Genomic DNA, 12,189 nt, shown 5'->3' with positions numbered 1-12,189 from the left:
TGCTCTTGTACATTGTTGTTTTTAGTTTGCTTCTGGAATTGGACAAAATCTGATTAGCTAACCATAATCTAGTGAAATATAAGAGAAATTTACACTGTTTTACAAAGCTTAACAAAAAATAACCTTCCAATCCATCTAAAACAATTTGAGCAAGTAATTCTTTCAATGTCAAAGTATCCATCAGTAGTGAAGTGTATTGGAATGGTGTCTTAAAATCATAAGGAATTATAACTGATTCTTTTTTTTTGTGCCTGTGGTATTGCTGCTGAACAAGTGCACTGAAAAACTCTCTTGGAGCAGGGAACCATGTTTTGCTTGGTCAGCACATAGCATAAGCTCAATGCAGTCTCTTAGCAAGCTCCTGGACATCAGCAAATTGCAAATAATAAAAAAGCTGTATTAGACCATAGCACCAAGTGGCAGCTTAGTACTTAAGTTGTGACCTAAAAAATAATACAACTCAAAAGCAGGGTTGCACAATACTGGGCCTGATACAGTTTGTACTTACAGAACCGGACTGGCTCGGTATTAGTAAAAGTCAATTTGTTAGATATTTGCTGTGAGCACAGTGTTGCACAATATGCGCAATAAATTACTGCATGCATGCACGATCATATTCTGATCACAAAACAAATGCCTCTGTTCTCTATTGCACATTCTCAAGTGTAAATCATGAGGTTTCCAAAACTTCTTTGAAGAATTTTATCCTCCTGACTGGTTTGATGTTGAATCAAGTTCAGTCACCTCAGACACTGACAGCTAAGCCTGAAGGTGAAATACACGAGGTATGAGTCCCATCTTGTTTGTGAATGTTTGCACAGCCAACATTTGAAGCCATACCCAATCCATCGGCTTCGAATTTCAAATTTGTGCGACTGCAGCACCCCGAGAAGCGACGCTGGCACCCTCAGCTTCCGCCCGCCCGGGACAAAGCCCCGCGGTCGGGTCGGTCCGGCCCGGGACAAAGCCCCGCGGTCGGGTCGGTCCGGCCCGGGACAAAGCCCCGCGGTCGGGTCGGTACGGCCCGGGACAAAGCCCTGTGGTCGGGTCGGTCCGGCCCGGGACAAAGCCCTGTGGTCGGGTCGGTACGGCCCGGGACAAAGCCCCGCGGTCGGGTCGGTCCGGCCCTCCCGCCAGGGCCCGGTGCCCCCAGGAAGCGGCGGGGCCGCCGCGGCCAAGGAACCTCTGTGAGGGACGGGGCGAATTGCCTGGGCCTGGGGAGCGATCCCAGAGAACTTTCAAAAATACCTGCACCAGGAATAGTGTGGCCAGCAGGACCAGGGCAATGATTGTCCTGTACTTGGCACTGGTGAGGGCTCACCTCGAGTGCTGCATCCAGTTCTGGACCCCTCAGTTCAGGAAGGCCCTTGAGGTGTTGGTGTGTGTCCAGAGAAAGGCCACAGTTTGGGAAGGGTCTGAAGCACAACTCCTATGAGGAGCTGATGAGGGGGCTCAGCATGGAGAAAAATAGGCTCAGGGGGGACCTTATTGCTCTATGAGTACCTGAAAGGTTGGAGGGGTAGGGGTCCAACTCTTCTCCAAGGCAACCAGCGACAGGACACGAGTACACCGTCTTAAACTACGCCAGTGGAGGCTTAGGTGGGACGCGTGAGAAATTTCTTTCCAAAAAGGGTGATTAGACATTGGAATGGGCTGCCCAGGGAGGTGGTGGAGTCACCGTCCCTGGAGGTGTTTAAGGACAGGCTGGACGTGGCCCTTAGTGCCACGGTCTGGTTGACACGGTGGTGTTCGGTCATAGGTTAGCCTCGATGATCTCAGAGTTCATGTCCACCCCCAACGGTTCAGTAACTCCGCACCGGCGACCCCCAGCCCGGCTCTCTGAGGGCGCGAGTGCCCGGATGTGCCGCCCCGCCTCCCGCACGTGCGCGGCGCCAGCGCGCGCGGCTCCCCCGCCCCCGCCCGCGGGCCAACCGCCGGGGCGCGCGCCCGGGGAGGGCGGTCCCGGGCGCAGAGCTCGCGAGAGGAACATGGCCGCGGCGGGCCGGGGTGAGCGGGGCAGTGCGGGCGGGGGGCGCGGGGCGCGCGCGGCCGGGCGCTGCCTCACCGGGACCGCGCCGCACGGGGCGGCCGCGCTGCCGCGCGCTGGAACCGGGCCGGGCCGGGCCGCTGGGCGACAGCGGCACCGCCGCAGCCATCGCCGCCCGGCCCCGGGGTGGGCTGCGCGCCGCCCCGCCCGCAGAGCCTTCCGAAGGAGGTTGCGGGGGGCGGGAGTGCCGAGATCGGCGGCCGCCCCCTCTCTGCCGGAGGCGGGCAGGGTCCCCGCCAGGCCGCAGCCGGGCACACGGTGGGGCGGCCCCCCAGCCCCGCCGGGCCTCTCCGGGCCCCGAGCAGGTGGAGGTGCCGGTGTCCGCACCGCGCCCTGGGACGGCTCGCCCCGGCCCGGCCGTGGTGGATGTGCCCTGTGTTATTCTTTGCTAGGGAGGAGCACTCGCTCCCGGGGGCGGTGCGGGGCTGCGGGCTGCAGGGCGGCGCTGCGGGCCCGGCCCCAGCCCTGCGGGCGTTGAGATGGGAGCGCCTCGCCCGGGGGAGAGCGGAGCCCTCCGTGTCCCCGATCGTGGATCTGCAGCGGAGGTCACTGGCTGTGAGGAGAGCCGCGACCCTTAGAGCAGGGGCTGGTAACGAGTTCGGCTCGTTTTCTGCGGCATGCCTGGATTTAGATGGCACTCGGTCAGTCCATTTTAGCGTGGAATAAGTTGCCCAGGCAGGTGGTGGAGTCACCATCCGTACGGCGTTTAAAAGACGATGTGGCGCTGGGTGATGTGCTTTAGAGGTTTCAGTGGCAGTGCTGCTTCGGTGGTTGGACAGGGCGATATAAAAGGTCTCTTCCAAGCCTGATGATTCCATGATTCCAGAATGAGCGCTGTTAACAAGTGTATGTATCCCCAGCACCTGCATGCACAGATCCCTTGGCTGGCACTCTCGGCTGTGACATTCTTGGGGACGCGGGCAGCCCGGTGCAGAGCTGTGCTGCCGTGCCGTGCCTTTTCTGCCAGCACGTACATTTGCCTTTGTTCCATTTACGTGGGTTTTGTCTTGGTGTGCAAGTGTGCAGTGCAGAAAACTGCTGTTAGTCAGTCTCAGTGCAGTCAAGAGATACCAGGACTTCTGCCTGCTGCAGGCAATTGCCTGAAATAACGACTACAGGATTTAAAGTGAAAAAATCCTGTTTGTTTAGCTGTAAAGTAAATATCAGGAAAATTATCTTTTTATGAATGTTTCAAAAACACCTCCATAAAGTCTAGTGTGTCAATATGTCTAAAATAGTTAAAGCTTAAACATCACTCACCTTTAAGAAAAAAAGCCAAGATTTCACTGTCCTGTGAGTACAGCATGATCTGAAGTTCTTCTTTATGCAAAGGTGTTCACATTTCTTCCTCATGCTACATCTTTTCCTTTAAGAGAAAAAATGCCCAGGTTTTGAATTAAGTGAGGTTTTAAAGCTTTCAACAAAGGCACAGCTGGAATTTCATAAAATTCTTCTCTTAATGTGTGACATTTTATCTTGTCCCTTTCTAAAGTTTTCTGTCCTGTGTTATTGCTTAGGGCAGATGTGACTTTGTGGTCTAACTTGCATTTAAAACTTGACTAGATTGCTGCCTGGTGATGACACCAGCAAATAAAAACACCTGGAAGCTGAACATCCTTAGTACATTGTTGGGAGTACGGAATATCTTTCAGGATTTGGCAGTATTTGGAGAAGTGTAGAAATCTGAACTTAAAGATGCAAATGAGTTTTTAGAAGCAGTCATACAATAACATTGAAATCACCTTTATATTTACTTTTTGTTTGTCAGATTCTGTTGAATTATAAGGTAGTATCAAACAGCTTTAATAGTGAGGGTTAATACATAGATATTCAAACAAATTTAGTGATTTATATGCATAAAATACTTTAAAAATATCGGATAGGGAATATGCTTAGTTGAGGTTTGGGGTTTTTTAAACAGCGTTTAGATTACTGATGAAATGATGATTGGAAGGAAGAGGGAATATATTTTATCATAGGCCATTTATTTTTGTGGGCCTTTTTGGCTCTTTTTGGCATTTCCATCTTGTAACCTCTTCCTCTTGTGTGTTTTGCTCTGATTTTTTACATGTGCAGCTTTTAACCTCTGTCACTGACATGTACAGAAACCATAACATCAGCTTCAGCCTTTAAAAGAATTAAAAGTAGTCTGATAGGATTCATCTCTGGGATCAAAAGTAAAATTGTGTGGCTGAGCAGTGTCAGGGACGTTCTAAGTCTGATACCTGTGGGTTCAAAGCCAAAGCTGGCAAACTCCATCAGTGTTACTGTATGAAACAGCATTTGATAAATGCCAGATTTAAAAGAACTGATTTTAAACTTTTCTAAATACAGTGAGCAGTAGGTTTCTATTGACTTAATCATATGTGTCTGTATATGTATACATGTACACACACAGTCTAAAGTATTCCAATAAATGAAATGTTGATGTTGGAACAGGTCCATTTGACATAGCAGAAAGGCAAAATGTGGATGGGAACAGTTTCCTTTTATTGTAAACATTCCATTGTATTGGAATCTATAGAAAACTAAAATGCATTTCTGTTGTATAATTGGCACTTGCAGGTGTGAAGACTTGAAGGAACTAGGGCTGAGTTTGTGTACTGCAGTTGAGCTAAAAGGAGCAGACGATGCACCTCTGGTACTGCTGTTCTTGCCAGAGGTAATTGGAAAGACAAATATCATCTTAGAATTTGAGCAGGAGTATGAAAGGTGCTAAAAGATGTGCATGAAGTATATTAAAATCACTTTACTCTCAGGATTTTAACCTAATAACACACTCTTACATCTGAAAACTGCAGAAGCTGAGAAAGCTGAACTAGTATTCTTAAAACTTTAATTTCTCAGGTAGAACAAAATATGTAACTTTTAAAATAACGAATCCTTGACACATCTTTGTGATTTTTGTTTTTCCTTTTTACTTTCCAACCAACCAGGAATGTGCTGAAACAGACACTCTACAAGGGTGCTAGAGATACAAGGTAAGTGCTGTATCTTAAAAATTTTAAACTTTTTAAATAAGTTTTTTTTTAATAAAGCTCTTACGCTATTTTTTTAGTGAGCAGTGTATTCCTTTAAGTTGTGCTTAAGGTTTTATAATCCTGTTAAAATGGAAGGTTTTCCAGGAGATCTGTTCCTATACAAACAGAAATTTGGTTATATGTAGTACTTGTATTACATAAACTGAAGAGCAAGTTATTGTGATTTTATGCTTTGGCCTTTGATGTGAGTGGGTTTTAATCACCTCTTAAGAGTATGATTTAACTACTCATATGTTGATTAAACAATATTTTCTCTTTTTAAAGGGCTGTCATGCTTGCAAGCCTTCATAGATGTTAGCTGTTTTCCACATGTGAGTGGTTTTGATATTAAAACTTCAGCCTGTAGAACATTTTGTTTACTTTTAACAGTTTTTCTGCAGTGACTCAGGCTTGTACCAGCACAGCACCTCCAGAGGGACTCCGGATTCTGTGTGGTTTGGTTAAATCAATCCAGTTATAGATGAGGAAAATTCTCTCTCAAAGGGAGTCACCAAGGGTGTTTGCCTTTGCTGATAGTGCTGTTTGAGGAGGTGTTAACAAGGGAAGTCAAGCAGCTCAGTAAAACAAGGAACTTGGGTTATATTGACTAAACATTCTCAGTTCTGGAACTGTGTGCTTCTGGAGTTTGGCTGATCCCTAAATGGTGAAAATTCTGATCCTGCCTTTCCCTCCTCATCTTCTGTGTGGGAAAAAGAGGGTGGGACAGGTTGCCTGATTTTCAGGATAACCAAGACTTAAAGCCTCTTGATAGTTTCCACTGAGGCCTCCTAGATGAACCAGAGCATTGGTTCCACCTCTACAGAAAAAGCAGACACTGCACACGACTGTCATGGCTAGGAGCTGCTGCAGAGACTGGAAGAACATGATGTGCAGAACTGGATATACACAGAAGGGGGTATGTATCTGTACATTGATGTGTTCCAACAAACCCCAGAGCTGTGGTAGGCAAAAAAGCCCGACTAGAAACACTTAAAGCCAGGGGAGCTTCCCCTAACCTGAAGGCAAGGTGTGTGTAGGGCTGTGTGCAGGCTCCATGAAGAGCAGGTTTGATTACACTTGGCAAACCAGTTCACTTTGTGATCTCCTTTAGTGAATCTACAACCTTTGGTTCTTACTGTGAATAAATCTGCTGCCTTTTTAGCTGCATGTCAAAAAAACAAAGATGAACCACTGAAATTAAGACTATTTGCACTTGACAGCCATGAATGTTTGTGGTTGCTTCTTCAGATGAAGAAATGCTTCTTTTTCCATGCTGTGCTGTATTCCTAGCATTGTTTTGAAACATTTTTAGCACCTGAAGTTCAAGAGCCAGAATTGCCCAGTGTTAGTTACAGGATGCAACTTTTTTCAAACTTTCCTTCTGTGGCAAAGATTGATGTCTACCACAAAAATCTGCCATATCCTGAAACTCCAAAGCAAATGCACATTACAGAATTTATTGAAGTATTCAGATTACTGTTATTAAATCCAGATGCTAATGTAACAGTTTTGCACTTGGGCAATAAACTGGATCTCTCTGATTGTTGACTCAGTAGAGAGTATTTTAAGATTTCATATTTGGTACATGGCTTAAGCATTAATTAAATGTTGGAGAAGGGGCTTTTACTTGGGCATGGTGCCAAAAGCAACAAAGTGAGAGAGAAGTCCTGGTTACACTCAGTTTTGATCTTTACACCAACTAGTGAAACACAAATTAACAAAACAAAAAATAAAGACAAAAAGGACACCCACTGGTTTTCTATCCTTCTGAGTGAATTTATGACATAGGTGGTCGTAGTTACCTACCTGAGAAGGACATGCAGTTGTGTTCATGTTTCCACATGTGTCTAATAAGCCTGCTGGAAGGCTAGGGAACAGTTGCTGAAAACTTGTTTACAAATTCTAGAGACATTAAAATTAGAATCTTAGTCATTCTTTAAATGTAAAAGAGGTAGCTCATAAAAATTCATCAGAGAAACTCATTTAAATGAGTTCAAATTGTTAGTGTATTAAGTTATTTCAGGAGTTTTTGAATGGACTAATAAATCACTCTGAACTATTTTTGAGTGTGTTTTTTCATTATATATCACTTGGTACACTATTTATTTTAGGATTTAATCTTTAAAAATAAAATTTTAAACATATTTTTCCATGGAAAGTACAACTAAGACAGGTACCAAAAAAGAAAAGCCTTAATGTTTGGCTAATGTTTTCCAGTATGTAATTTGTACTCTTTGCACAGTTATACTCTTTATAAGTATACTTGATATATTTATAAGGTTTTTGTTAAAGACTTGTAACCTGTATGAGTTAGGAATGTAGAGAAACAACTGGAAACTTCACCATTTTCTACTTAATGTTTTCAACATTAATTTCATTTGCAGTGTCTGGACTGCAGAAGGTTTTTAATACCCACTTTATGAGGGTAGAGCTCACTTATGGTCTTTCTAATAAATAATTAAAGAGAAGTTACTGCTTCTTGTTTTGCAGTCTTTATTATTTCTGAATTTGTATGGGTTAATTACAGTAATGCTTCTTTATGTTAATGTCAAATAATACAGCAGCACTCAAATACAAAGTACTGAGCAAATACTGTCAGTTTTTGCAAAATATGAACTGTCTCTATGGTTATGGGAATTATAAGTATTCCTGTGTGAATCAAGCCCTAAATAATTCTCTCTATATCTTTCGACAGTTTTAACCAACTTTCTTTGCTTCTGTGAATAACTGAGTGTATTTTGTGATTTCTTCTGGAATCAGATCCTCTCTCCTCTGCCAGATGTTCCACCCTTCCCCTGTTCTGCCAGTTAAACCATTTGATGACTCTTTTACCAGGTCCTGCATCAGAAGCCTAATTTAAAAAAACTTGTTGTGCAAAATTGGTAAAAGAGAAAAGTGGAATCTCTTGGAAGGGGTGAAATGCAGGTGGTGAGAACCTGCTGTGGCCCATAGTTCATCCTGGCTGTGCTGGGAAGGCTGTGGGCAGGAGCACAGGTGGGAATGTGGAGCCAGCCCGGCCCCCAGTGTCACCTGGGGATGGGTGAAACACTGGGACTGCCTCCCTGTGCTGCAGGGAAAGCCACACTCCCAGGAGAGCCCTGGGCACTGTTCTGCACCAGCTGCTCTCCAGTACCTGGGGCAGCTGGGGCCTCAGGGTGGTGCAGGAGAGAATTCCAAGGTGTCTCCCAGCTGCCTGTGGGTTCTTGGCATAGGTGGGAGACTTTGGAAAGCCTAAGCCAAGCCTTGTGCTGGCTGCCTGAGGAACATGGTCAAGAAAAGGTTCTCAAGGAAGGATGGTATACAGAGCATTTTTGATGGGTAAAACTGAGTTCAGGTGATTTAGTGATAGATGGAGGATAGAAGAAAATAGAGAATACAGGACTAGAAATCAGGAAAGTGGGTATTGAAGTAATCTGGGGAAAAAATAACTATTGTCTGACACTAGAAAAAGAACAATGAAAATAAACCAAGGGAAAAAACTCCTTGGCTACAGTATTTATATCTGATACCAGATTACATTTAACAAATATCTTGTATTTTCCAACAGAGTTTCTAATAAAGCTTTGTAGCATCTTTTTAAAATATTTTGAGCGCTGCTCAGACTACAAGAACTACAGAAAGTAAATGTGTGACAGCTGCTAAGTGCAGAAATTTGTAATCTACTGTAAACAATTTTATGTTACCATCTATTTCTTACTTAGTTTTAAACAAGCAGCTTTGTATGGAATGAAATATTGGAACACAATAGTTTAACAGATAAGACTTCTTGAAAACTGGCCTTAGGCAACATAAACTCTCCTGACCCAGAGTTTCTGCCCTATTAGTCCTTAGCTACTTTCAGTAGGGGAGATGGAATTCAAGTTCATTTTAGCTTTGGAGATCGTGAGAAATTGGTTCTTCAAATACTGAGGGCATGGACTGTGGATTATAGCATTAAACTGTTTGGAACATCAGAGTTTTCAGGCACCATACTAATAACATACTTTTTCTGATTATTTTAGAATATGGGTGTTGATCTGGAGATTAGACTTCATCAGTTATGATCTTGGATCTGTATTTATAAAGAAGCAATAAATTATATTCCTTCCTGTGGTCCCACCCTGTTCCTTGTTAGAAGAAATATGTTTGATTTGAAAAGTAAAAATTTGGCTTCTGTTAAGTGAAGAGTGTAATTTTTGTCTTTATCAAATAACTTCTTATGCCGTTAGTCATAATACTATGTGTGTGGTATATTTTCTTGCTTGATTTCCAGTGTTTAGGAGTGTCAGGGCTGGGATTTTGTTGTTTGTTTAGGGATTTTTCTTCCTGGAAGTCTGCTTAACTGTATGGAATTCAGCATTCTTCCAGTCTACATTCTTATTGTTTCTATTAAAAAAACCCCTGACTTTAATTCTTAGGAAGATGCTGTAAGGTATAAATCTAGTAGAAGTGATATAATTGCATTCAGATAGTGACCTTTTGTCATTGCTGTATAAAAATGAGGCCATGTAACACAATGTGGGATTAGAAGTAAGAAACAGGAAAGAATATTGTAGGTGAACTCTTAAGCACTTGGTGTTAATCAGGTAAAGAATGTGCAGTAAATTGCTGCTTGAGACGTACCACAAGTTGATTGATATATTTTTTAATTAAACATGAATGTGTCACCTTCTAAGTTTTCCTTTTGTCCATTAGCAGATTAAATACTAAAAGTTTCATTTTCAGAAGTTGGGAGCAACAAGTTGACTGGTTTCCATGGGAGCTAATTCAGGTTACTGTTTGCATTGTTAATACCTCAGAGTAGCTGTGTTGGTCCAGTCAATATGCAGCAAAAGGTTTGTGTGAGAGAGATTTTCTTAGCTTTCCTAAACTTGTGTGTAGAGACTGCTTAATTGAGGACCTTCTGCACATGTCACTGAATTTCAGCTCAGACATAATGATTCTGATATTTGCAAGATCCCCTAAATTGAAGTTGCTTGTAATCTCTTAATTATGCTTACATTATTTTGAATAAAAGTCTAGGTAGCACTTAGTTTCTTGCTGAATGTAAATAGTGTGTTAAATTCTGTCCAACAGAAATTGATTGCATTTTTAAAGACAAATTTAACTCTGAGTATTACAATAATAAAATAATTACAATAATTAATAGTCAAATTTCAATAATAAAACTTTGCTAATCTTTGTAAAGTGTGTAGATATAAAAATAAGCAAACATAGATTTTTCAAGGAATCTCATCTACTAGAAATGATTGTGCAATCAGTCCCACTTCTGATCTGAGGTAGAAAGCAGCACATTCAATGGGAGGCAGTCCTGCAGTTCCTTCCTCTTTGGTTTGAATCCTTGTGCTTTCCTTGCTTTGTTCAATTCAAGGGCTTGGTTTGCAGGCAGTAAAATAAACAGAGTAGCACCTGCAGCTTAGTCATAAATGGGAACATCTCACAGTATCCAAGCAAACAAATGAAATCATGGAGTCATCTAACCTTCCCTGAATTGCCTTAAGAGCTTTACCCACATTCATTTTTAAGAAGGACCTCTATTTTGGTTATCCAAGGTCTCTGAACACACAGGGAAAGATCATGATCCAATTCATTGATAAAAGTTATGAAGTATTGTCTGAGCTACCAAGTGCCTTTATTATACAAAAACAAGCACTTGGGTTTTGATTTTTTCCCATGTTGGCAACTTCAATTACATAAATAGATTCTTCTGGCTACACTTTGTGTTTGCTGGCCACAGAAAATCATGGAGCACATGGGACCTTACTAATTGCTTTCACAAAGTTCTGTCATAGACCAGAAGAGCTGAAATTGCTTCTGATCAGGTTAATCTGAGTTGATGGCACAATTACTCAAATACTCCTGCAAAGCACTTCATATTAAAACTGAAATTAATAACTTTGGGATTTTTGCTAATCGGTATTCAAATAAGTGGCTTTGGAAGTCATATGTCACAATGTTTCATTGGAAAAAAATATTATTTAAATATGTAGATATTTATGAAGGTGAGAAACTAGGAGAATCATTTGCACACCACACTAATGCAGATAGCTGTTGTTTGGTTGGTTTCTTTGTTTCTTTGCCCTGCTAAATTTAGGTGTAAAACTGACCCTGTGTTGCTTTGTAAACTCAGCCTGAATGTATTTGTTGCCAGTGTTAATGTCAGCTTCTTAAATTAGAGAATTAAAACAAATTTAGAATATTGGCAATCAACATCATCTTCACAGACTGAAAAATAGGAATGTCATATTTAGATTTTTCTGACCATTTGCATACAACTTATTTCCTTATAGAGTAATATGTAAACAAGACACTACTTCATGTTTTGCCTATCTAGTTTTAATTCTTTTTATGAAGCTCTTTATTTTAATAGAACTAGTGAGGATATGTGCTATGACAGCTTTGTATTTATTTAATCAAGTGGAACCAGCTGAACCACTTAATGTTGCCTTAAGAGGAGCATTTTTTATTAAGAATATCCACAGAAAATATGAGATTAAATCAAATTATGTCTGTTCATATGGTGATTAAAAGTAAAAAGTTGTTGAGGACTGTGCCTGAAGTCCTTCACTTAAAACAAGTTATGGGTCAATGTCTTCTACACTTCAGGTATTGTGGCCAGCATTCTGCTTGCTGCTAAGTGCTCTTAGGGAAGATGGATTTAGTAGTAGAATAAATAAATCATTGTCTTCTCTTGATTCAGAGTTTTCAGCATAAATCTTTATGAACTCTGCTGCAAACACTGCAAGTTAACACAGCACAGATTCTGTTTATGAAGTATTGTGTCAGTGGAAGGTGAGTTGAAGGCTGTCCTGGGTTACCAGGGTGGGTTAATGGATGTTTGCTTCATGCCAGTCTTAAACAGCTCTCCAGAGATGAGCATCTCTCGTGCAGGGTGGAATTGCAGAGCAGTTCAGACTTCTCCCTGAAAATGGAGCTTGTTGACTGGGTGGTACCTTTAAGAGGCAGCTAATGTTAGACTTTACTTTTTCTTTGGTCCCTCAGACCAATTTAGTGGTTTTGGTGCACACTGCAGAGTTTCTCAACTGTTTCTTAAAGGAAGATGACATAGTTGAAAAGTTTTATATAAGCAGTAAACAATTTAAACATCACTTTTGTCTGAAGGTATGGGTTCTGTTTCAGTGA

At 42.1% G+C, this 12,189-nt stretch overlaps 1 protein-coding gene across 2 annotated transcripts in view; it reads left to right on the top strand.

Moving 5' to 3' along the window:
* The first annotated feature begins 1,983 nt into the window (after nt 1-1,983).
* The window catches only part of MRTFB (myocardin related transcription factor B), a 66,725-nt gene continuing 56,519 nt past the window's right edge, over nt 1,984-12,189 (top strand). For both annotated transcript variants that reach the window (XM_058816376.1, XM_058816374.1), the window contains exons 1-2: nt 1,984-2,007; nt 4,984-5,028. The gene's annotated coding sequence lies outside the window, so the exon portion shown is untranslated. The remainder of the gene's footprint in view (nt 2,008-4,983; nt 5,029-12,189) is intronic.

The sequence above is a fragment of the Ammospiza caudacuta genome, chromosome 17, assembly GCF_027887145.1.
Source record: "Ammospiza caudacuta isolate bAmmCau1 chromosome 17, bAmmCau1.pri, whole genome shotgun sequence".
Classification (NCBI taxonomy): Eukaryota; Metazoa; Chordata; class Aves; order Passeriformes; family Passerellidae; genus Ammospiza; species Ammospiza caudacuta.
This window is presented reverse-complemented; position numbering and strand designations above follow the sequence as displayed.